The following is a 25,793-nucleotide window of genomic DNA, read 5'->3' as shown; positions in this document are numbered from 1 at the left end:
GCGACTACACTGCATCCCGCCATAATCAGACACCAGCGCATGGGCATGCGACTACACTGCATCCCGCCATAATCAGACACCAGCGCATGGGCATGCGACTTCACCACTAACCGCCATAATCAGACACCAGCGCATGGGCATGCGACTTCACCACTAACCGCCATAATCAGACACCAGCGCATGGGCATGCGACTTCACCACTAACCGCCATAATCAGACACCAGCGCATGGGCATGCGACTTCACCACTAACCGCCATAATCAGACACCAGCGCATGGGCATGCGACTTCACCACTAACCGCCATAATCAGACACCAGCGCATGGGCATGCGACTTCACCACTAACCGCCATAATCAGACACCAGCGCATGGGCATGCGACTTCACCACTAACCGCCATAATCAGACACCAGCGCATGGGCATGCGACTTCACCACTAACCGCCATAATCAGACACCAGCGCATGGGCATGCGACTTCACCACTAACCGCCATAATCAGACACCAGCGCATGGGCATGCGACTTCACCACTAACCGCCATAATCAGACACCAGCGCATGGGCATGCGACTTCACCACTAACCGCCATAATCAGACACCAGCGCATGGGCATGCGACTTCACCACTAACCGCCATAATCAGACACCAGCGCATGGGTTTAGCGGCTCTAACCTGCACTCTGCCTAATGCACACACAAAATGAATACTGTGCATGTTTTAATCGTGTGATGCTGTGTTATTAAATATGTGACTGTGAAAATGCTGCTTTGTTTGGAAGATAATGTTTAAAACCGCGTTTGAGCTGTTCACTTAGGACCGTAATTCACATGCATTTCACAGCCTTTTGCAAGCACAAAGTATACCAGCATGCTGGGAAATGTAAATTACTGATTATAAATTCCTGAAAATCCATGAATTCATTAACCCTCATTTATTTTCTCTAAATATTTCAGGAGAGGGTACTGCACGGGACATTAAAACTATCACAAGTAACATTTATATTCAGAATGTTGTCTCCCTGTGAGGTCCTGACACACACACACACACACACACTCTCTCTCCCTCTCTCTCACACACACACACACACTCTCTCTCACACACACACACTCTCATTTTCTCTCTCATACACACACACACACAGCGGCCTGTTGTGTTTGTCCATTCGCTGGTGTAATTAAGCTGATGAGCTGATGGGGTGTCATGGAGGAAAGTGTGCTCAGCACCCCCCCCCCCCCATTTTTGGTTTGTAATCCTCGGGGTCAGGACTAATTTGTAGCGGTGTTGTGTATCTGGAGTCTACAGGAGTCACAGAGGATTTACACAGAACTTAATGAGGGGACAGGAATTCTACCCTGACACCCCCCCTCCTTAATTTAAGTGCACAGTAAGCCATACCACTGAGCCCCCCCCCACCCCCCCCCGCCACGCTCACAATCACCCCTCTACTCTGCCTCCCCCCTGCCCCTCACACCCCCCACTGCCAGATATTCCCTACTTCTTGTTTATGTTACAAAAATGTAATAACCACAATATATTCATATAGTATTTCTTTGAAAATATTATTAAAAATTTCAATGAAATGCATTTAAAATACACAAATGCGTCCACTCCAATATCTGAAAGCAACAATATTTTGTGTATTTGGGCAGCATTTCCACATTCTTTGGATACCTTGACATATTTTGTCAGTATATTTTCAATATATTCCATTTCGATATTCACCAGGTTCTGAATGTTTCCCAAGTACCTGACTGAATCACTCCCACGTAGAATTAATTTCAGTTCAATGCAGATGTTGAAGGTACATTTTTGGAAATTAATTAAAATGATATTCTATAGTCACCCCAGGACATTATGGGGATATTTAAATTCATGAACTGCATGATAGCTAATTTCTTGAATTTCCCGAATTTAAACGGACCCCAACAGAACCCAACTTGGGAGCATTTTCTTTTAACCTGCAGACTGCTGATAATCGAGCTCTCTCTGATCCCAACGGGATCTCTCTACAACAAGCACATGGGCCTCTTCCTGTTATCACCCAGAACATATGGGAACGTACTGCATGTGATGACCAGGCTTTGGGTTCCTGGTCTGTGACGCCGGATGCCAGCCCACCCGGCTGAGGCCCTGTTATTGTGGTGCAGGCACGAGATTTTTTTTTGCGTAAATAAAAAGTTTGTTCCTTCTACGATACCAGCGTGACCTTTGGACATACATAATACAGGCCTTGCTACCTTCGTAAAAACCTAGCCAGGGTTTTTACACCTCTGAGCAGGGTGCCTTTGAGTATCTTCAGTAACAAACACATTGAACACGTTTCTCTGGATAAAGGCAAACCAAGACTATCATGTAGGGCTGTGTGGAATGTTTTATATTCTACTGCTGCCACAAGCAGTGCAAACAATGACTAAATTAAGTTTGACTTGTATTTTAGAATGAACATGTACTATATTACTATGTCTGTGTCCACAGGAATGTTTGTAAACGGCATCAGCAGACTTTTTATTTTGAGAAGAAATGAACGGTATCACATTGCCCTGAAATGGCAATTTCATTCTGATATAAAAAAACCTGCAGCATCCAATATATCACAGTAAAATACATACAGAATCAAAGTGTCAGCTGTGTCTATGTACACATGGCGCAATATCTGCCTCATCAGGAATACCCTGAACACTGGAGCTGTGCGCTGTTTACAGATCACCACTGTGGAGCTCTGTCCTACGCTTGCTTGGTTTCTGGGGTTTTAGGTCCAGTCTTACTTTACATTACACGGTTATTACATTATGTGCGGTTATTGTGTTATGCAGTCATCACAGTATGAGAGGCTACACCGATGTATCCTGTTATGTAGTTATTTTCTTTTATGTAGTTATTTTAAAGCAGTAAAAAGGAACAGAAAAGTAGGATAGACTGAAAGTCTAGGTGTCCATCCTTAATAATACTGCCACTGAACTCCACAGGCAACCCTAGCTAAAGGAAAGATCAGTCTAAGTTTATGAAACACAGACACATCCAGATCAGTCATTAATGAGCACAAACACACATTTAAAAGACCTCTTCTCCTGTTGAGCATCCTGTCTCCACTCTACATTCATTTTTACCAGAAAAAAAAAACTGGAGGCCCATCTCACTGCTGAAACAAGCTGTGAAAACTCATTTCAGTGCTCAGGAACAGAACTGGGAGAGTTCAGCTCAGTCATTTGCTACTTCCAAACAATTATGATTTTCAGTTCTGATACAGATGACATTATTATGGGTCATTAATTCTGGTAAAGATTACTGCTAAACATAAATGCTTCCAGAAGGAGGGAGCATAAGAGTTTTAAGAGCTTCTCACAGTATGTTAAAGTTGTGTGAGTTCTGAGACCGTGTGTGGGTTTTAGCTCGTAGTTTGCTGAAGTTGTGCGTGTTCTTCTGAGCGGATGTTTGACGTGGTCCTGTTAGAGGGTTGGCTGCTTTGGAAAGATTCTGCCACTTAGTCGAGCAGCCTCTGCCTGCAATATCCTTAAAGACTCACCGGGGAAATAAAACAGCCAGACAATCGGATTTAATCACAAAGTGGTCCAGAGGAGAGGAGGAGTGGAGGTGAGAGAGAGAGATTATTAAGCCTTAGGTGCCTCCCTATTCTCCAGCACTTTGTAAAGTACTGATGACCGCCTGTATTAAGAGGGCCTTGTCATAATTGAATGAAATCACTAAAGAGCGAGACAATCCATTGTGGACCTCAGCAGATTTAGTGTAAAATACAAATAAGACACTGAGTAAAAGGGTTTGTTGAACTCCACGGAGGTGCGCTGGTTTCCCTCCTGTGGTGCCAGGTCTTTGAGCCAAGGCAGAGCGGTAGTGTGTGTTTGACAGCATGTACGTTTTGGGGGCGGAGCCATCCTGTGGATGAACAGTGCCCCTGTGCATCTGAGGGAGGGGCTGCTCCATGCTTTCACACCCACTCTGTCAGGGGAGTCTACAGCGGCTATTTTAAAACTCGCACGCAGGAAAAAGGCTTTCAGATGCCCAAAGCACCTGCCCAGTACACGACCCTTGCTCTGCGGAGTGACAGATGCTCGGTCTGTCTAATCAAACACTCTGTTTTTCCTCAGGAGGACCGCCCTTGTTACCGCTCGAGAAGCAGCCGAAGTGAGCGGATAAACGGCTCTGCTGTCAGAGGGACTGGGGCTGGGCCCTGCTGAAATCAGCAGCAAGATGGGGCTGGGCCCTGCTGAAATCAGCAGCAGGACTGGGGCTGGGCCCTGCTGAAATCAACTGAAATCAGCAGCAAGATGGGGCTGGGCCCTGCTGAAATCAACTGAAATCAGCAGCAAGATGGGGCTGGGCCCTGCTGAAATCAGCTGAAATCAGCAGCAAGACTGGGGCTGGGCCCTGCTGAAATCAGCAGCAAGACTGGGGCTGGGCCCTGCTGAAATCAGCAGAAATCAGCAGCAAGACTGGGGCTAGGCCCTGCTGAAATCAGCTGAAATCGGCAGCAAGATGGGCTGGGCCCTGCTGAAATCAGCTGAAATCAGCAGCAAGATGGGCTGGGCCCTGCTGAAATCAGCTGAAATCAGCAGCACACCGTGTGACGCTTTCCCTCTCAGCTTAATAGCGACTGTAACACACAGCCTATGTCCTGTGTGCATGTTCGTAAGCACTGGTGCAGCTCTGCTTATGGTAACGGCGGTATTAACGCATCCCACCACACACAAGAGGCCTAGCGCTCCTCGCTATGCTGGGCTGCTCCATACCTGGCTAATTTCCTCGTTATCCAGTCACACCCCAGAGGATTATGGAGAGGATTCTCCAGAAAAGACCCTCCATGACAGGTGGCAGGTGCAGGAAAAACGTGCTCCGATTCAAGTTCAGGACTTAACCACATATGGAAAGCAGTACTATGAGTACGTCTTTATCACCTATCACTATCACGAGTCATAATATCATCATCAGAATATTATTATTATCATGAATAATAATAATAATAATTTTTAAAAAGAATAATTATTTGGCATCTCTATTTCCACCTGAACCACCTGTGTCCCCCTATAACCCTGACCCCCGAGCACAGGGTCTCCTGTTTACAGGCAGGAACAGGTGTGAGAGAGAAAGAGGGCTCGAAGGTGGAGTAAAGGGCTAATGGGTCTCTCTCTCTCTCTCTCTCTCTCTCTTTCTCTTTTTATCTCTCTCTCTCTCTCTCTACAATAAAGGATAAACTAACTGAAAGACTGGAAACATTGAACGTGGAGGTAAATGCGCTTGTAACTGAACAGTGAATGCAGGCATTTCTCTACAGAAATAAAGAGGCTTCCACCCCCACCGAGCCCCCCCTCCCCCTCCCCCCTCCCATGCTGCATTTTGGCGAGATGGAAACCTATTATGAACGGATCATTTGGAAACATCTGTGCACGTAATCAACCCCCCCCCCCCCATCGTGCCCCCCCATGACTGCACTAACTTACATTATCTCTCGCCTCGGTCCTCAGCTCTGACTTGTACTACAATTACCATGGAAACCGCCCCCCACTGCACGCAGACAATTGAAATTCCCGATCTCTGAAACTCTTTGGATGCTTACATAACGGCACGCGATGGCACCAGCGCACAAACACAACAGCAAACCCAGAATAACAATGCAGAGATACCACCGCGGGACATAAGGACCTTTCACACAGAGAGCGGCTTTCATACGGGCGAGCGTGAGCCTGCTCTGCGTTCAGGAAGGGTGGGAGGCACAGACGCAGTGCGTGACTCTGAGGTGTGTAACAGAGCAGTGCGTGACTCTGAGGTGTGTAACAGAGCAGTGTGTGACTCTGAGGTGTGTAACAGAGCAGTGCGTGACTCTGAGGTGTGTAACTGCAGCACAGACGCAGTGCGTGACTCTGAGGTGTGTAACAGCGCAGTGTGTAACAGAGCAGTGTGTAACGCAGTCTCTGTAGCTGAAGGAGCTGCAGAAGCGCTGCGCTCAGTCTGTGCCAGTCACGCATTAATGAGCGCATGAGAGAGTCAGCAGGCGAGCTAACCGCGTGTGAATCCCCCCGAAGAGCTCACACCTCACACGAGCACACGGTTACCCCTCTGCTCCCTGGGGGGGGGGGGTGGTGAAATTAATATTATTGCTCCATTACTTTAATGTCTCCAAAATGAAGACATAAGGGTGTGTGTGAGTGTGCGTGCGTGTGAGTGTGTGTGTGCATGTGTTTGTGTGTCAGTGTGTGTTTGTGAGTGTTTGTGTGTCAGTGTGTGTCAGTGAGAGAGAGAGAGAGAGACCTCCACATACATGCAGTGGTCCATTGTTATGTGAGCTACATCAGTCAGAGAGGGAACAGATATGAGTAAGGTGCGAGTAAAATTGAGCTTTTTGTGCGAGCACAAGGGCAGTGGGATTCACATCAGGAGGACACTTGCATTGGAAAAGGTGCCGTACCTGTGGGCGTGAAGATCAAGAGGAACACGTCTCTCTTAAATCTGGCATGCCCCCCTCCATCCCTAATTTGTCCCAGTCTTTCCTGGCTCTTATTCTATGGAGGAGGACATTTGACAGACGTTTGAATTCACGGAACTTTACACGGGCGGGTTTATGTTATGAGTCATGTTCTCCCCCCGCCCCCGCCTCCCCCCCCCTTCCAGCCCCTCTCCGCGTGGGGGTGTCTAAGTCAGAGATGCTGGATTTTTGCACTTCTCCACTTGTAACACAAATGCTGTGGGGATGGGGGGGGGGGTGAGTTTCCCACAGAGCTGCTCCACCCCGAGCCCCCACTGGGTACACAGCAAGTGACCCCCTCACCCCCCAAACCCCCAGCATCCGGGGCGCATCTATCTCCTGAGGGGCAGACCCTTCCGGTCAGGCTGCTGAGGTGCAGACCCTTCCGGTCAGGCTGCTGAGGTGCAGACCCTTCCGGTCAGGCTGCTGAGGTGCAGACCCCTCCGGTCAGGCTGCTGAGGTTCCGGTAATTGGCCCCGATGAGTGGCGGGAGGAGATAAACGTGTGGCGGACATTATTACAGCATTTCCTGCTCGCGCGCCAATCTGCCTTCCACAGACACGAATGAGCTTTCAGCCCCAAATCCCACACAATTTCTCCTTCAGACATTAGAGGGGAAACGGGAGAATCCCCCTTAACAAGAAAGGGCTCAGATACCAGGTAATTCCACCCTCGGAGGGTCTCATTGTTATTAATCCTGTCTGAATGGAGAATTTGGGGCTGTTGTTTCAGGGAGGACAATGACTTTCACCTCAGGGGAATAAAATGGTGGATTTTTTGCGTCTTGTGTAAGCAGTCAGTAAGCAGACTGATTGCTTCTCTTTATCGCTGGAAGTTTTTCAGCAGAAATGTGCCTCCACAGCCTGACTTTGGGAAATGAGATTAGGGAGATGAGTTCAGATTCAGTACACAAGCCCACAGAGCTGAGCGCACACACACACCTGCACACTGACTCAGTCTCTCTCTCTCACACACACACACCTGCACACACACACACTCTCTCTCTCTCTCTCTCACACACACACCTGTACACTGACTCACTCACTCTCTCTCTCTCTCTCTCTCTCTCTCACACACACACACACACCTGCACACTCACTCACTCTCTCTCTCGCGCACACACACACACACACACACACACACACACACACCGGCACACTGACTCACTCACTCTCTCTCTCACACACACACACACCTGCACACTCACTCACTCTCTCTCTCTCTCTCTCACACACACACACACACACACACCTGCACACTTACTCACTCTCTCACACATCTGCACACTCACTCACACACACACACACACACACACACCTGCATGCCACTTAAAGAATATTATCAGGTGAACTAGTTCACAGAAATATTGTTCATAACAAATACATCTGCATTTTTCACATTTCCTGGTAAAAAGGATAATTAAAATGAAATAATTTCAGCATTTACTCATATCCAGAGCACATCAAACAGCTTACATTTGTCACACACACTTTAGTCAAGCAGCCAGGTACTGAAGTAACTCAGGTGCTCTGCCCACAGGTGCAGCTGCCGTACCCACCTGGGAGCCGAATCCTGCAGCTTTGGGGTCATAAGCACAGGTCCCTAACCACTGCACTACAGTCCCCACCCCCTACATGGCAACAGCACTTCAGAGGAAACAAATCTCACTACGTCTGAAAAGAATGAGACGTATGAACAAAAACAAGCTACAGATAAACAGAGGGCCCCACACCGCTGGTGTGTTAGAGTAAATCTTATTGATTGTGCTCCATGCTGTCTGCTGGAGGCGTATCTGAGTTTGGACTGGGTCCACATTTCAGACGTCCGCTGTTTCTTTACGAGCGGGGCCTGTTTTTCAGGCCTGTGTGTGCAGAAATTCACCTTTCAGAGTTTTGCTTCTGATCATGTTGCTGGTTTTATTGCTTTTTTGGTGCTAGTTTCTAGGCCCCATTCGGCTCTGAAAACGCATTTCTTTAATTATATTATTTCCTTTAAAATTTCATTATATTATTTACTTTATTAGAAATTCATTTCAATTGAGTTTTTTTTAAATCATTAAACCAAGCTGGGTATTAGCTTTTGGGATCCAGGCCAAGAATAACAGTTTAGGCATTTGGCAGAAGATTTTAACCAAAGTGATTTACAAAATATATTTCTTTGAGCCGATTCCAGAAGCTTTTGAAATGGCCCTACGGTTAATACTGGAATGCAAAGCTTGATTGTAAGTGTTGGGGTTGGAGGAGTGAGTGGCAGGGCTGTGTGGCAGGGACGATGCATCTCAAACACGCCCCCCCCCCCCCCCCCCCAATGGCCTTCGTGAAGTAAGCAGTCAGCCACCTGCAAGATCCTTTACATTTTATTACCCTCCTCTGTATTAACATTACCCTCCTCTATATAAATATTACCCTCCCGTATTAATATTACCCTCCTCTATATAAATATTACCCTCCTCTGTATTAACATTACCCTCCTCTATATAAATATTACCCTCCTCTGTATTAACATTACCCTCCTCTATATAAATATTACCCTCCTCTGTATTAACATTACCCTACTCTATATAAATATTACCCTCCTCTGTGTCAATAAAGGCCTTGTTTTCCTCTACCCTCAAGCTGTTGTGTATGATAAACTTCAAATCCATTGTTCTCTTTTTGTGTTGCTTCACAACTTATATATATATATATATATACATGTTTTAATATATCTATGTTTAATTATTTGCTTGTAATTATTATGCAGTCCAACAATATGCCTAGAGCCAACATACAGCAAGAATAAATAAAAGCAGTAATGTGCTTCTTTATGAATAATGTACTGTGGAATAATAATTCTCTCAGAGACCGCCTGGGTCTAGACACAGAGGACTGTTCTGAGTTCAGTGCTTGTACTTTTCTGAATTAACAGGATTGTAAGACCCAGCCCATGTAACGAGCGTGCAACAGAACCATGCCCTGAGGCCGGCCAGGGGTTCACACGTTTACTCCTACAACATTCTACTTTTCATTCCAACCAATTTCCTCATTGATTAAGGTTGTTGAAGGTAAAATTGAGACCCATAACTTTGTGCTAAGACACATTTTATCCATTTTTCTTTAAAACCTTCCTTTTCCACCAAGAGTTACTGTCAGTGAGCAGGTATCCATAATGTCAAGCGTTGGGACATCACTGAATTCAGCAGATCTGTCAGTGAGCTCACGCAGAGTGTGCCCCATTTCCACAGAGATCAGCTGCCTCAGCACTTCACTGAGAATAATGAGCACCAGCAGTCTGGGACATGATTGGCTGATGAGACTGCTGTCCTTACATGACTATGGGATATCCTTAGTAACACAGATATGTGTCCTACATAACATGGCGTTCAGAGGGTACATCATCCCTCGTTAGGCATTAAGCGTCTAATTAAGAGCAATTAACCGCTCTTTATACTTCAGGAATGATAATTAGTGTTGGAATGAAAAGCAGCAGAGACAGGGATGCCCCAGGACAGGGCGGAGAGACACGGGATTGGCCGTCGGCTTCAGAAACATAAATACTGCGCTCTGTGACAGCGTGAGCTGTGCGTGCAGCTTCAGCAGCCCCTGGGAAGAGGTCACCACTAATATTAAGAGTACAAATTATTCTGGAAAGAAAATACTATCGTAGCAGAGAGCCAACTTTTCTGAAGGGTACTGCACAAAACAAATCTCCAGATTTTATTTTCTTTTTTTGTTGTTGTTGAGGAAATTAGATGCTTCAACTCAAACTAGGCTTATATATATATATCCTATATTTTATCTTTAAAAAGGATTTCACAAAGCCCCACATCAGTGACATCTGAAATCCTTCCAGCCTGAAATGAGGCTTCAGCAGAAGGGCTCCAGATTGACTGCAGGACAGCACACAGAGAGAGAGAGAGAGAGAGAGAGGAGAGAGAGTCGTTAAGAAGGATCAGCTCTGGGTGTGGGGTTAGAGGAAATGGAGTCCCCCCAGGATCAGGGTGAGGGCGTTTGCCTTGTTCACATGAATGACCTTGAAGTCAGGCATTAGCAGAAACACCACTGCATAAATCAACACTCTGCAATAGCAGGCAATCTGCAAGCAACTGAAATCATCCGTGATGATTTGAGCAGACACCTGGTAAATAAAACTTCTAAATGCAAATCTCTACATTACGTGCCATAACACTTAGAGATAATATTAGGTGGAAGAGGCTAAATTAGTGCATATTTTCAATTAAATCAATTGTTGGTACACCAAAGTAAGTTCTCCAGATAATGCTACTATCTTTAAAAGCTGGGGTCTTATTTTTGACATTGATTTGAATTTAGAGACACATATCAGAAATGTTACTAAATCTGCTTTTATAACTTTAAGAATGTAACCAAGTCCAGCTCATTTCTCTCTCCACACTGGAAAGCTGATGCCTGGATTCATTACCGGTCATCTGGATTACTGTAATTCCCGACTCTGGCCTCTCAGAGAAAATGATTGATCAGCTACAACACGTACAAAACGCAGCCGCCAAGGTGCTGATCAAAATGAAGAGGAGCACACATTACTCCAATATTAACATCACTGCACTGGCTCCCAGTCCATTTCCGAATAGAATTAAACATGCTTTTATTAGGTTTTAAATCTGCGCATGGACTTGCTCCTGATGAAGACACTAATAATGTCCCCAGTAGAGCTCTCAGATCACGTGATTCTCTCCAGCTAGCCATTCCACACGTCAGCACGAAGACTTTCTGTGAGGCTGCATTCCATTACCATGCACTCAAACTCTGGAACCGCTTCCCCATAGATCTGAGAAACTCTGAAACAGTACAGTCATTTAAATGTAAAATCAAACCCTATCTCTCCACTCCTGCCTCTTCTTAGAAGTTATTGTGTTGTCCTCTTGTTTTTCCTCCTTCTATTTTTGTTCTTATTCTCCTGTTTCGCTGTTATCTATCATTTTTGCTACGTTTTTATCTTCTGTAAAGCACATTGCATTGCTTGTATGAAATATTCTATATAAATAAAGTTTATTATTATACAGCTTCTCTGGATCAAGACACTGGGCTAAAGCTGAAATGTGTTTCTATGAATGTGAATAGTTTACATTACACACTACCACACTGCACTGAATGATATGCAAGTTCTGAAAAAAGTACAGAACCAGACAAAAGCTTAAAAAAGTTATCTATAACAAGAAAAAAACCGTAAGATCTTTATACACTACTGGCTCATTAAACAGAGTTTAACCTGGATTAATAAAGATGAAAACAGAAGCTATTTATGGCTAAGTCCTACCAGCAGACCACACTGAAAATGGAAATTAGTTCAAGGTCAGTTCAGCATTGATACAGAGAGGCTTTTTCTACACAGAGTCATCCATGAACAGCACCACACACCTGCCCTCACAGAGGGAACCAAGTCCAGAGTGGAGGCATCGTCTCTGCCACTGTCCGTCACGCTCTGCTCCCCCACGCTCTGCTCTCCCCACACTCTGTTCCCCCCACACTCTGCTCCCCCCATGCTGTTCCCCTCACGCTCTGCTCCCCCCACGCTCTGTTCCCCCCACACTCTGTTCCCCCCACACTCTGTTCCCCCTACACTCTGTTCCCCCTACACTCTGCTCCCCTCACGCTCTGCTCCCCCATGCTCTGTTCCCCCCACACACTCTGTTCCCCTCACGCTCTGCTCCCCCCACGCTCTGCTCCCCCATGCTCTGCTCCCCCCACGCTCTGCTCCCCCGGCGCTCCCAGAAGGGCAGATAACTGCTGATTTATTTCCTCTCCAGCTCTGCGTTTATTTATCTATCGCTCCCAAAACGGACTCAGCCCCCAGCCAGAGGACGGGACAGAACCGGGTCTTTGATGTCTGCAGCAGCAAAAACACACACCCTCAGTGTGTGACCTTGAGGGAGAGAAAGTGCACTCGCTCTCTCTCCCTCCCTCTCTCTCTCCGTCCCTCTCCCTCCTTCCATGTGCAGTGGCTCTGAAGTTGCACCGGCAACTGTGATCTCCGCTAAAGCTCAGTGACTGAAGGGGAGATTAGGTCCCAGGTGGGATAAAGTGATTAGTGATTATATGGTGATGAGTGGGATAAGGTGATGAGTGGGATAAGTTTAGTGGGATAAGGTGTTTGCAGACCGTGTCTAATGATGATGGGCATTTGTGTAAAGGGGGAGGGACAGGGCATCCCCCCCCCCAGGTAAACGCACGGGTATAAAATTCCATCTGTGATCTGTTTTTCCCAGCCTCTTCTCCCCCGAGCACACGCTCAAAGTGCTGATGATTTGTCCTTCTTCCCAGAGTCCCCCTGGACCGCTGGGTTAAAGCGTCCCCCTGGACCGCTGGGTTAAAGCGGAATGCCATTCTCCCAGCCCGGGCTCATTCTTTACCCAGAATGCTTTTCTTCCCCTGTGCGCTTCAGGAAGCCTGCCTGCTGCTGCCTCCCTAACCCTGCATTGACTCCAGTACCACGGCCGTCAGAGTGGGTAACCCAGAGCATGAAACAGTACCGCACCTGCTCATCAGTCCCAGACCATGTGACAAAAAGATGAGCTGTGAGTGGATAGTGTGTGCAAACTGATGCAAAGCTCCCAAAGCCAGACAGCACGTGCAGTGCATTTCCTCGTCCTCATTCGTTTACAAAAAACGACCTTCTCTCAACTCTCCCCCGTATGCTTGGTTGATGAACCAGTGGGGCTTTCACTCAAAGTTGTTTTCTGAAGAAGGCGCCGTGTTGCTCGCACTTATCTGGGGTCAGCTGACAGACAGCCCCTCCCCTCCTCTCCTCGGTGTGCGTCCGGCGCGGTCCGGTCTGAACGCACGTGAGCCACGCCAGCGGGCCCAGAAAGCCCACGACTCCCCAGCCGCGTGTGTGAATCTCTGACTCTGAATCTCTGACTCTGTCTCTGAATCTCTGACTCTGAATCTCTGACTCTGAATCTCTGACTCTCTGACTCTGACTCTCTGACTCTGAATCTCCGACTCTGACTCTCTGACTCTGAATCTCTGACTCTGAATCTCTGACTCTGTTTCAGCAGCTCAGTGCGGGGCTGCAGTCCTCCCCCTGTCAGGCTTACTCACAGCACTGCGCCGATAGCGGACTATTCATGAGGCCCATTTAATGTGCAGTAATTACGGCATTATGTGCTCCTCCTGACTGAATCCACGCTGATTTACTGGTGAAAATCACATTTCCTCTAAACAGATGTACTTGTAATGACTTTTCCACAGTTAATTGAAATTATATATCATCACTGGACTTTCTTTTTTAATAAAGTTGTGCTTTTTATAACTCGTTCAGAGTGATAATTATGCTAAAATGCTATCATGATATGATTGTGATTAAAAAATGTAATTTCAAAAGACTGACTTAAGACTGGCTGTTCACTGACTGCTATTTGCATTTTGTCATAAACAGAAGTGTGAGGCTATTATTTCAATGCTAATGTCATTTCAGTAGCTACGCATTACATACAGGGCTGATTGTAAAGTCCTAACTTTAAAAACATTTCACGAACTAGCATGGCGTGTCTATCATACATGCTTCTACCTTACAGGCCTGAAAGGTCAGGGGCATTCTGAAGATGCAGGTTATCTAGCTACTCCTCACATTACTGTACTCCTCACATTACCGTACTCCTCACATTACTGTACACCACACATTACCCCTCACATTACTGTATTCCTCACATTACTGTACTCCTCACATTACTGTACTCCAAACATTACTGTACTCCCCACATTACTGTACTCTGCACATTAACACAGACGCTCGGTTATATCAGCTCAGTGTCTGTGTGAAATGAGTGAGCAATTAGATCATTACTGCCCCAAAGGCACAAAAGGGGAAGTCACGTAAAATATAAAAAATGATGGACTGGTCCAGAAATTATGGATTGAACAAATGCTAGAGATGAAGCATGTGACAAGAGATCCCCAGTTTTAGCAGGGAGGGGTACAGAATGGCACACCCCCACCCGCCACCACCCCCTCCTGCACATAGGTTTGGGGAGAGACAGAAACATGGCACTCCCAATATCTGTGTATGACTTACTTGCTAGACTAGCTAGCTAGCATGCTTGTGAGACTTCACCAGGTGGTGCAGTATTGTGCATCTCCCCCAAAGCATGAAATGTACGTGCCTATGGGGGTGGGGGGAGGGCAGGGGGGAAGAGAGAGAGAGAGGGGCACTGATGGCCATTTTAAAAGCTTCTCATCTCTGTGTTTTTCTGAGTGAGGAGTGTTTCTTCATAAATGGCACCAGGGGAAAATACAGGTCGATACTAAATATTTTTAGACATTCACCAACCTAGGTGCTCCAACAGCACAAGAGAATTTTATATTTATTTCTCATCAAATTTTAGTACGCTTATTCCAGCTGTCTTATAAGCGGTTTATGGGTGAAAGCGCATGCGTGTGTGTGAGCGTGTGTGTGTGTGTGTGTGTGTGAGAGCGCAGTGCGTGTGTGTGAGTGTGTGTATAAGTGTGTGTGGCTGTTTGTATGGGACTAAGCATGCACACATAGCTGTGGCGTTTCCACACAGGAAACTCACTTGTGAATAACAACTGTTCTCAGTCTTTATGAAGCCAGGGGAGCGTGATGCAGCGTACGGAGCAGAGAGGAGAGACTGAGCCATCACCCTTTCCTTCCACTCCTCCCTCCCTCCCTTCTTCCCCCCATGTCTGCACTGCCTCTCCTCCCAGTGACCGTGAAGCTCTCTCTCTCTGATCTGCTTAACGCATCCAAAGGGCCCTCATTATCCTCAGCATCAGAGCAATTAGCACTACGCAAGCTAGGAAATGAGTGTGTGTGTGTATGTGTGTGTGTGTGGAGTTATTGCGTGGTTTGTGTATTCATGTGTGCATGTGTGTTGATTTGTATGTGTGTGTGTGCGTGTGTAAAATACACATTTGCATATGCGTGTTTGTGTGTGTGTGCGTGTGTTTATAAGTCTGTGAAAAAGTGTGTGCATGTGTGTGTATATGTTTGTGTAAGTGTGTGTAAGTTCATGTGTAGAAGTGTGTGTATAAGTGTAAGTGTATGCATGTGTGTGTGTGTATAAGTGTATGTGTATGCATGTGTGTGTGTGTGTGTATAAGTGTATGTGTGTGTGTGTCTGTGTGTCCACAAGTGTGTACTCACTGATGTGTGTAACACCTACTCCTCTGCTACATGCTCGGCTGATCACAGCTGTGAGATGTCCAGTGAACCCAGAGATCAGAAGGAAGGGAGAGAGAGAGAGAGAGAGCACAGAAGAGTGAGAGAGGGAGAAAGGGAGAAGGATGGAGGGTGAGAGATTGAGATAGAGAGGGATGGAGGGTGAGAGATTGAGAGAGAGAGGGAGAGAGGGGGGAGAGAGAACGGGAGAGGGGGAGAGAGAGAACGGGAGAGAGAAAGGGAGAGAGAGAAAGGGAGGGAGGGAGAGAGAAAGGGAGAGAGAGAGAGGGGGAGAGAGAACGGGAGAGAGAAAGAGAGAGGGAGGGAGAGAGAGAGAGAGAGAAAGGGAGAGAGAGAGAGAGAGAGAAAGGGAGACAGGGGGTTTTGTAAGCTGATGTTTGCTGTGTCTATGCTCTCTTAAAAGCCTGCTGGTTCCTGTCCTGTACACAATGCCACTCTTTCTGTTTCCAGGGAAACCAGGAACCTCATTCTCCCAACGTCAGCCTCCAAAATAATCCACAAAAAATTTACAGAAATGAACAGACTATTAATGCAGTGAGAGGTAGCTGCACTGAATGCTGAAATCCAAGTTCTGGGGACCAAACACTGGAGACAAGGACAAAAACCTCTCTTCTCCCTGATGCTACAATTCTATGAATTTTATTCAACAACCACATCAAACAATTAACCAGCAACACCACTGTAATGGACAGGCAGTGGGTCGGTTGTGTTTTTCTCTGAATAAACAAACGGGCGTGTTTAAGATTCCTCCCATTTCATTTAGACGGTGGTTTGGACCCACATTTTTGACCTGTTTTTCATTTCACGGTTGAATAATAATCTGAGACAGAAGCAGATGTCGAGGCACTGAGTGCTCCTTCTATTCCGAATTTCCAGGTAGATCTGCACGGCCCCACACAGACCTGCCCTGAATTCAGGCCAAGACCCACCTCTACAGGTCAAGATCCAACTCTTCAGGTGAAGATCCACCTGTTCAGACTGCTCCTCACCGCTCCCCTCCGTAACACCTGTACCGTCCCTCACACCTGAGCAGGTGCAACTATTACTGTTCTCAGAGCCTGCAGCTCTATGCTGTGGTTCACCTTACGCAGCTTAATGCTCATGAGGGTTAGGGTTAGGTCCTAATTTGTAAGTAATTAGTTGAAGGGCGTTTGACGAGCTGTCAATCGAGTCCGTGCTTCTTGCACTTGCTGTCTCTCTTGGGACTGCATTCTCGCCCTCTAGGGAATTACTGCACTTTGACCCCTGACCTTTGCACTTGTGTCAGCCATGTAAGTCACTCTGTATAAGAGCAATGGATAAATACTCAAACTCATCAGGTCAGACAGCCCTCTAGAGCAGTAATACTCAAACTCATCAGGTCAGACAGCCCTCTAGAGCAGTAATACTCAAACTCATCAGGTCAGACAGCCCTCTAGAGCAGTAATACTCAAACTCATCAGGTCAGACAGCCCTCTAGAGCAGTAATACTCAAACTCAGGCCCGGGGACACCCGCTATGCTGGTTTTCCTTCCAACCGCAAGTGCAGTCCCAGAATTTTAACAAGCTGTTAGCTTTTCTTAATTAGCTGCTTTTCATGTTTAGAGGGATTACCATCTCAAACCACATTATGACAGAATTAGCTTTGCATGTCATGAAGAATTAGATATAAGTCCCATGTTCATATTGTGTTATTGAGTGATATTGCAATTACATTAAGAGGCAAAAGTTTTTTACTGAACAAATTAAAGATTGGGGTGAATCAATAGGCTCCTGTTTGGTGAAAGTGGGGACACAAGGCCATTAAAACGAACCATTTTGTAGATAATGAAAAATTCAAAGACACCTAATTAAGAAAAATTAACAGCTTGTTAAAATTCTGGAATTTTAGCTAGGACCCACTGCCCTAGATTGACCCCATGAAAACTACATTTCCCATGTGACCAGCGGAGGTGGAGCCAGCAGCCGAGCCTGATGGGAAAAAACCCTGACAGACAGGTGGCCGGTGTAGAGCACTTACAGGTCCCCCTCCGATGACAGGACAGCAGGGCCATCCCTGAAGTGCTGTCGATACGGTTCATAAATATCAGAAACATGATCTGAATTTGGCAGAATATTCCGGTGAAAAAGCAGACATAACTCCCCTTCCTATAAATTATTTATTTTCTTTTTTTGAGGGAGAAAAAGGTCATTCCTAGTTGCATCCCTGCATCCTAACTTTCCCCCTCTACATTAATGTGTGTTTTTCTTGTATGGTAATTTGGGACACTGGAGATAATGACACAATTTCAGCATTGCTGACAATATAACCTGCGGTTTTTATTAAATACATGTTTTCCAGTGAAATACAAACTAAAGTAAACCACTATTAAAATGTTTTTACCTGCATATTACATTTCAACATGACAATGTCCTAATCAGCTGATGGCATTTCCCTGTTTTTATTCAGCGTCCTTAAGCACTAAACTGAGAGTGAATTCTGTCTGCTCGATGGGATCCGTCCCTATGCTGTAGCCAGTCCTGTGTGCTGTGCTGTTAAAATGGGCAAAACCGCAGTCATCCCTGGAGCCAAAGACACACAATGCAACGAAGCTCTTTGTCTATCACAGAGGGATATTCAGCCAAAATGGCCATCCAATATGCTAAATATGTCAGCGGTATTGTCCTGTGATGGTGAAACGCTCATTGATATTTAAATGTGACTGAATAAGCCGCTCTGGCGCCAGTGTGAGCGGCACGGGGGTGAGCGACTCGGCGGGTTTGTGAAATCCCGCTCGTCCCGTTTGACCTCTCGCTCAGAGGGGTCACACGCGCCCTCAGCAGCCCGGGGGCGCTGCACCGCGCTGAGAGAGCGACCGCGCCGTGCCGCTCTACCATCACAACACAGACCTCCACCGCCCCCTAGTGCCCGGCTGTGCCACTGCAGAGAAAGGTTCCTGGCTCATCAAAAACAAAGTCCCTTCTCCATCTTTCCATAAAACAAAATCTCACAAACCGAGGGTCAGAACAAAAGTGGGAAGCGAACAGGTTTGGCTTCTAGGGGTCAGGGGTCAGTCAACCTGGGAATCATTAGTCACAGAGCTCTACCTCCAGTATCACACTGAAATGTGTCACACCCCAAGATGTATGTTTTCAAAGCAACTTTAAAAAATGTATTTTGCCTTCATTACTGAACTAAGACTTATGCACACATTAAACTGCAAAAGCAATCAAGGCAGTTGCTATAATGCACTTTTAATCAGTAGATTAAAAATTCATGCATTCAGAACAACCAGATGGTCTAAAAACGTTAAAGCTCCCATATTAAATATATTTCTGGTGGGAGATGAATTTCAGTGAAAGTAAATATGTTTGTATTTGGCCCAAGGGTTACTTTTGTAAGGCGTGGCAGGTTTTAGGAGGACAACCCAGCCAATATTGAGAAGTGGTTGTGGGTGGAGGAATGGGGTGATGGGAGCAGGGCGGTGTTGGGGTGATGGGGAGCAGAGCGACAGGGTGATGGGAGCAGGGCGGTGTTGGGGTGATGGGGAGCAGAGGGACAGGGTGATGGGAGCAGGGCGGTGTTGGGGTGATGGGGAGCAGAGGGATGGGGTGATGGGAGCAGGGCGGTGTTGGGGTGATGGGGAGCAGAGGGACAGGGTGATGGAGCAGGGCGGTGTTGGGGTGATGGGGAGCAGAGGGATGGGGTGATGGGAGCAGGGCTGTGTTTGGGTGATGGGAGCAGGGCTGTGTTGGGGTGATGGGGAGCAGAGGGATGGGGTGATGGGAGCAGGGCGTTGTTGGGGTGATGGGGAGCAGAGGGATGGGGTGATGGGCGCAGGGCGGTGTTGGGGTGATGGGGAGCAGAGGGATGGGGTGATGGGCGCAGGGCGGTGTTGGGGTGATGGGGAGCAGAGCGACAGGGTGATGGGAGCAGGGCGGTGTTGGGGTGATGGGGAGCAGAGGGACAGGGTGATGGGAGCAGGGTGGTGTTGGGGTGATGGGGAGCAGAGGGACAGGGTGATGGGAGCAGGGCGGTGTTGGGGTGATGGGGAGCAGAGGGATGGGGTGATGGGAGCAGGGCGGTGTTGGGGTGATGGGGAGCAGAGGGATGGGGTGATGGGAGCAGGGCGGTGTTGGGGTGATGGGTAGCAGAGGGACAGGGTGATGGGAGCAGGGCGGTGTTGTGTCAGTATAAATTGGTGCTGTGGGTTGCCCTTTACTCCTGCCCTCGTCATTTTAACATTTTCAACTCAAAGGTTAAATATGAGCAGCAGACCGAGTAAAGGTCACAGATACCCTGCCATCCGCCCCGCGGTCCTGGCCCTGTTCCACTGGCTCGGTGTCTGCGCTCCGGACCAGACCGCTCCAAACGCCATCATTAAGACCGGCGCTGATTTCCAACGCTAACCTTCAAACCCCCGGAAGGCTAAGGGGAGGGGAGGGGGGGGCAGAATCACATGCAGGCTTCATTTCATCCCACATTACAGAGTACAGGACCAGTGGCTAAAAGGAGTTAGAGTTCAACGGGGGCAAAGGTTTGAGTCAACAATATTCCCATCAGCAATATACAACTGGAATGACAACAATGAATGAGGTAAAAGCACAGACTGTCAGCTTTAGTTTAGGGGTATTTACATCCACAACTTTCATTTCTGATCCTTCTGCAGGGAGCACCAGTCACGTTAATGACGATGGCCACATGAACCTGAGTATTGCCCATGGTACCAGTCTGCCACCTGCTGGCCAAAGTTCATAATCTCATGCCATATTCAGAGCAGACGAGGAGAGCGCTCGGGTTAGGGAATATTAAACTGCAGAAGACACTCAGATCAGCATCACAGTCGCCATGCTGGAACAGAGGGCTCATATGTAATTATTTTAATTTCTGCAGGTAGTCTGGGGCTCAGCGGGATAGCTGGTGGTGATAAATGGGTGTTTACAGATGCATAACCACCTTGTTTCTCTCTCCTGGTGGTGCCTCACTTACTTATGCATAGCCTACGATTCTGGTGACTCACAGACCAAATTAATCAAACATGCTCCTCTCTCAAAGTTACAGAAACACCTTCCAGATATGAAAATACACTTTCAATGGTTCAGAATTATTTAAAATGTAGCAGATTAATACACATGACACATTTAGAATTAAATCAAGAATTATATTCCTCGGCTGTTCAAACTTAAGACACAGAATCCCAAAACTCAAACCATATCACTGGAATCTCAAGGTGAACAACAGGAGGAAACGAATGTTGCCTGAAAAAACCCAAATAACCTTTCGCAATAAGAACATTATTATTATTTGTTCATATATTTAAAGGTTTGAGGGAAAGCATATTTTATATTTTATATTCTAGATCTGTTTTTTTAATCTTAGATTCAAATATGAAAATAATTTGATCATTAACTAATAAATTATTAATTGATCATTCACAACTGCCCTGGATCCTGGAGATCTATCAGTACTCCCTCACTAGCTGCAGTGTTAGAACTAGTTATGAGAAAAACTGAATTCTCTAAGAGAGGGTCTACTGATGAATTGAGCCGCATTCACTGAACAGAATGAAAAATAGTCCCACACCATTGCTCGACCTTTGACCCCCCGAGTCATTTGACCAAAGAGTTTATGACAACATCTCAACTCCAGCTGGCTGAGCTGTCAAATATACCGGGATTCGGACATAACACTGTGTCGCATAAATGTTGCCATGGTGACAACGGCACTGAACCGGCCTGGTGTGTGCGGGGGTGGGGGGGGGGGAGGGGTGGTGTCAGGATACGCACAGACGGTCAAAATTAGCGACCGGCGAGAAGGTAAAGTTACAGCGAGTCTGAGATCGGCAGCTGGACGGGGTCAGGCGGTGCACTGAGCTCACGGTACCCTCTGTGCTGAGGATGCAGAGCTCACAGTACCCTCTGTGCTGAGGATGCAGAGCTCACAGTACCCTCTGTGCTGAGGATGCAGAGCTCACAGTACCCTCTGTGCTGAGGATGCAGAGCTCACAGTACCCTCTGTGCTGAGGATGCAGAGCTCACAGTACCCTCTGTGCTGAGGATGCAGAGCTCACAGTACCCTCTGTGCTGAGGATGCAGAGCTCACAGTACCCTCTGTGCTGAGGATGCAGAGCTCACAGTACCCTCTGTGCTGAGGATGCAGAGCTCACAGTACCCTCTGTGCTGAGGATGCAGAGCTCACAGTACCCTCTGTGCTGAGGATGCAGAGCTCACAGTACCCTCTGTGCTGAGGATGCAGAGCTCACAGTACCCTCTGTGCTGAGGATGCAGAGCTCACAGTACCCTCTGTGCTGAGGATGCAGAGCTCACAGTACCCTCTGTGCTGAGGATGCAGAGCTCACAGTACCCTCTGTGCTGAGGATGCAGAGCTCACAGTACCCTCTGTGCTGAGGATGCAGAGCTCACCGTACAGTATCATCACTGCCCTGAGAAACCAGGTCTGAGAGGCTAAAGAACTGAGCATGACTGAACAGGCTGTCTTTATCTTCATTAAAGGCAAAACATCACATGGTTGTACAGTACAGTACAGTATAGTATAGTACGCCTAATATATATGTCAAATTTAAATTATTAGTGGCAGGACATTTTGAACCTCCCTAATAATTGATGATGATGCTCCTTGTAGTTGTTAAATTAACAATTTAACAAAAACTGTAAAGTGTAATTAAAATAAAAAAGAAACCTTTGAAGAGATTTCCAAACAACTATCTGCTAAACACCAGGTGGTGTTTGTTAGCAGATGGGTCTGTTTCAGGTGCTGGCTGAGAATGGGGTTAGGGTTTATCTGTAAGTGACAGGTCTATAGGGTCAGTGTGAGAAGCGTGGAGGACTGTAAGTGAGAGGGCTATAGGGTCAGTGTGAGCAGCGTGGAGGACTGTAAGTGAGAGGGCTATAGGGTCAGTGTGAGCAGCCTGGAGGACTGTAAGTGAGAGGGCGATAGGGTCAGTGTGAGCAGCCTGGAGGACTGTAAGTGAGAGGGTGGTAGGGTCAGTGTGAGCAGCGTGGAGGACTGTAAGTGAGAGGGCGATAGGGTCAGTGTGAGCAGCCTGGAGGACTGTAAGTGAGAGGGCGATAGGGTCAGTGTGAGCAGCGTGGAGGACTGTAAGTGAGAGGGTGGTAGGGTCAGTGTGAGCAGCCTGGAGGACTGTAAGTGAGAGCAGCCTGGAGGACTGTAAGTGAGAGGGCGGTAGGGTCAGTGTGAGCAGCCTGGAGGACTGTAAGTGAGAGGGCTATAGGGTCAGTGTGAGCAGCATGGAGGACTGTAAGTGAGAGCAGCCTGGAGGACTGTAAGTGAGAGGGCGGTAGGGTCAGTGTGAGCAGCCTGGAGGACTGTAAGTGAGAGGGTGGTAGGGTCAGTGTGAGCAGCCTGGAGGACTGTAAGTGAGAGCAGCCTGGAGGACTGTAAGTGAGAGGGCGGTAGGGTCAGTGTGAGCAGCCTGGAGGACTTTAAGTGAGAGGGCTATAGGGTCAGTGTGAGCAGCGTGGAGGACTGTAAGTGAGAGGGCGGTAGGGTCAGTGTGAGCAGCCTGGAGGACTGTAAGTGAGAGGGCTATAGGGTCAGTGTGAGCAGCGTGGAGGACTAAGTGAGAGCAGCATGGAGGACTGTAAGTGAGAGGGCGGTAGGGTCAGTGTGAGCAGCATGGAGGACTGTAAGTGAGAGGGCGATAGGGTCAGTGTGAGCAGCGTGGAGGACTGTAAGTGAGAGCAGCCTGGAGGACTGTAAGTGAGAGGGCGGTAGGGTCAGTGTGAGCAGCATGGAGGACTGTAAGTGAGAGGGCGATAGGGTCAGTGTGAGCAGCGTGGAGGACTGTAAGTGAGAGGGCGGTAGGGTCAGTGTGAGCAGCGTGGAGGACTGTAAGTGAGAGGGCGATAGGGTCAGTGTGAGCAGCGTGGAGGACTGTAAGTGAGAGGGCGGTAGGGTCAGTGTGAGCAGCGTGGAGGACTGTAAGTAAGAGGGCGGTAGGGTCAGTGTGAGCAGCGTGGAGGACTGTAAGTGAGAGGGCGGTAGGGTCAGTGTGAGCAGCGTGGAGGACTGTAAGTGAGAGGGCGGTAGGGTCAGTGTGAGCAGCGTGGAGGACTGTAAGTGAGAGGGCGATAGGGTCAGTGTGAGCAGCGTGGAGGACTGTAAGTGAGAGCAGCCTGGAGGACTGTAAGTGAGAGCAGCCTGGAGGACTGTAAGTGAGAGGGCGGTAGGGTCAGTGTGAGCAGCGTGGAGGACTGAGCGGTTCGAGCCCCTTCTGCGATGGAGAACACGCTCACAGGGAGCGGCGCTTGGCAGGAGCAGTACAGTATGATTCAGCAGCAGCAGCAGGATCCATTGAGCAGATGACTCCGTTTTGAGGAGCCTTACGCAGCAGAATCACACAGCGCCTCTGTCACAGCGCGCTCTGGGTCTGACACACACACGACTCAGCAGGGCGACTGCATCACACAGGGTGCTGAGGGCAGCTGCTGCTCTATTAGGAGAGATTTTGGCCCTGAGCAGCCTCTCCGTTTCAGCTTCTGCCCCCGGTGCTACGGCTGGACTGCCAGCTGGGCTTCCCTCTGCTGCCATCAACATGTCCGGGCTACTACTGACCTCATTCAGAGTGCCCAGTGCTCTGTCCTCTCTCTCTCACTCTCTCTCTCTCCTGTCTCTCCCCCTCAGTCTCTCTCTCCCTCACTCTCTCAGTGGCTAGCCATGTGAAAATTTTGCTGTAGAATGTTTGGAACAGTGCCTCCTCATGGCAGGAAGACTAATGGACATTTCTCAAAATGTTTTATTAAATTTATTGATTCAGTTTTAATGTAAATAAAACGCTGATGTCATGCCATGGTACATGTTCCAGTGAGACGGGTTGCAGAGCCGCTGTGGGGGCAGGTGTATGCAAATCAGGCCTGGAATTTCAGACAGACCGGGGGGGTCTGGGGGGAGGGGCGGGGGGGTGGGGCAGCCGAACCCAAAACCCCCCTGTTGGCTACACGCCTGAGAGCCAGACATACCAGCTGCACATACCATACCCAACATGCTTTATGGGTTGCAGCTGCTTCACGTGTCACTAGACCAACGGGGCACACGCAGAAATGACATTACAGTTTTACCTTTAAATAATGTTCAGCATGCTCAACAGTACAGCTTATTTTAAAAACTGCTTGGTAACATCATCGGTTTCAACTGAATGTGCAATCACAACCTAAAAATACAACCAGATAATGACTGATGAATTAGACCTTGAGTAAATTTCTGATATTCACTGTACATTTATAACTGGTTACTGTGAATGTCCTTTCAGAAAAGAATATCAATCAATAGTATTTCACTTTTGGGAAATAATCCTCTTTACTGCAATGGTACTTGTTCAATATTTAATATCATCCATCATCCTGTTTCTTCAATTAAATATGAATGCTAGTCTCCCACATTGCTCAGTCACTCAGTGGGCCCACAGCAAATCAAAATTGACAATTAAACTGCATTTAAATATCTCACGTACGGAACCAAATCATGCGTGAAACATAAAATGCTGATGGTTCCACAGCAAACGTTACCAGAATTGGTAATATGGGTATCGCTATTCAAAATGTTTATTTAACCGCGGTTCGCCATGGTTGCATTTTTATTTATTTAGCTTAATATCGTTCGTCTGATCATTTAACATAGTAAACTCTGTTTAAATAAATTTGCTGTTTAAATACTGAGCTATTGACGTCATGCACCAATGAACGCATGGGTCGAAGTTAAGGCGTGGTCTACGTACGTCCATGGGTTTTCAGAAGCGTACAATCGAATATGTATTTCAGGCATACAGCCATGAGTAAAATCTGAATATTTTAAATATTTTAATTCAGATAGGAATTCCAGACAAATTTTTTTGAAAAAAAGTTACGCAAGGATTAGTGAACGAAGCCCCAGGATTATACATCAAGGCCTTTGTCCCAATAAAATGTGCACTGCTGCAACTATTTTTCTAGCCAGAAGAGGGCGACAAAAGACCATGTTTGAGAATGAACCGCCGTCCGAAAAACTTCTACACAGATTTTAAGCAATCACTACGAATAAACAGCTGAACACCGGTTTATTAGAATGCGAACACACACGAGAGCTTGTCAGAAGCTTGAGGATGTCGTTAGTTTGTTTGAAGCCACACGTGACCCGTATAACCGAAGGCAGGTTGCAGCTGCGACGACATCAGCCGCTTGCTCAGAGTG

At 47.3% G+C, this 25,793-nt stretch overlaps 1 long non-coding RNA gene across 1 annotated transcript in view; it reads right to left on the bottom strand.

The window, feature by feature from the left end:
• The window catches only part of LOC118222501, a 40,760-nt gene that overhangs the window by 9,597 nt on the left and 5,370 nt on the right, over window positions 1-25,793 (bottom strand). The gene's annotated exons all lie outside the window — the stretch shown is intronic.

Source organism: Anguilla anguilla, chromosome 3 (assembly GCF_013347855.1).
Source record: "Anguilla anguilla isolate fAngAng1 chromosome 3, fAngAng1.pri, whole genome shotgun sequence".
Lineage (NCBI taxonomy): Eukaryota > Metazoa > Chordata > Actinopteri > Anguilliformes > Anguillidae > Anguilla > Anguilla anguilla.
The sequence above is the reverse complement of the archived record's forward strand: the minus strand, read 5'-3'. Positions and strand labels throughout refer to the sequence as shown.